The sequence below is a fragment of the Solanum tuberosum genome, unplaced genomic scaffold, assembly GCF_000226075.1.
Source record: "Solanum tuberosum cultivar DM 1-3 516 R44 unplaced genomic scaffold, SolTub_3.0 scf00488, whole genome shotgun sequence".
NCBI classification, from domain to species: domain Eukaryota; kingdom Viridiplantae; phylum Streptophyta; class Magnoliopsida; order Solanales; family Solanaceae; genus Solanum; species Solanum tuberosum.
In genome coordinates this window covers 373485-374833 of record NW_006239411.1, presented here as the reverse complement: position 1 = coordinate 374833, position 1349 = coordinate 373485, and positions in this window count along the sequence as shown.

The window sequence follows — 1349 nt, the reverse complement described above, 5'->3', positions numbered from 1 at the left end:
TTTTAGTTGGCTCTCAAAATTCAATCGGTATTACAATAATTAAAACATAGAAATTAACATAGATTAGACTCCTGCTAACATTTATGTTTCCTTTTTTAAAAAATTCCCTTTTATACTTTATATAAATAAATTTTTTATGTAAAAAGTATTATAAATTATAATAATTAATAGCTTAAAATATTTTAAAAAACATATAAAAAGTTTTTGTTAACTTTCAAAAATTTCATCTATACTACATAAATTGGGAGAAATATAGATATATAGATATTTTAAGTTGCTAATAATTGCGAGTTATAGTACGTTTTATGTCAATTTTATATATATTACTCGCTTTGTCCTGATTTATGTAATACAAATGAAATTTCAAAAGTCAATGAATTTTTTATTAGTTTTTTTTAAAAATTAACTTGTTATTTATTGTGATTTTATAATATATTTATGTAAAACATACTCTAAATAAAAATAATTAGCAACTTTAAAATATATAAAAACATACTAAAAAATTGATTAACTTCAAAGTTTATATGTACCACATCAATTAAAACAGAAACAGTAATATATATTGGGCCCCGTGCTGGCACGGGGCAATTAAAATAAAAACAGTAATATATATTGGGCCCCGTGCTGGCACGGGGTCCCATATCTAGTATATATATATATAACAGAGGCCTATTGCCCCTAATTACCAGCACAAGTGCATTAATCACTTAACTTACAATTTCCCCCCCTACTTTTAGATAGATCATAGATGAGTGCAAGTGCATACATGTTTAAAGTCATAAGATTAACGGACAATTTGATATATTTGACATAATTTTAATTTAAGATCACAAAATTAAAAAAATCTTCTTTATTTTTGTAAACTTTATGCTAAGTTCAAAATTGTTTTGTACCTACTTATAATATCAATGTAGCGTTGTTTTGACTGAACATAAAGTTTAAAAATTTTGAGGAGCAAATACATTTTTTTCAAATTTGTAAAAGCATATGTGTCATTATTTTAATAAAGAATATATTCGTTTTAAATTACAAAATTAATAGATATATTTATGCATTTTTCTCTTAGATTTATTAGAGTTTATGGGCCTTGTAGACTGTAGTACCCAACTATTCTTCTTCTTTTAATGGCTATGAAGTTCAGACTTGAGCTATGCCAATTTCAGATATTTAGATATGAATGGTTAATGACTTATCAACTAGAATAGTAGCTCACTTATGTCCATTTTAAATTAATAACCCTATTTTCTAGGGCTTCTTACGTAATTGTACAGGTGACAAAAAGTTTTTTCAACAAAAATGGTTGTGTGTGTGTATATATATATATATATATAAATATATATATATATATA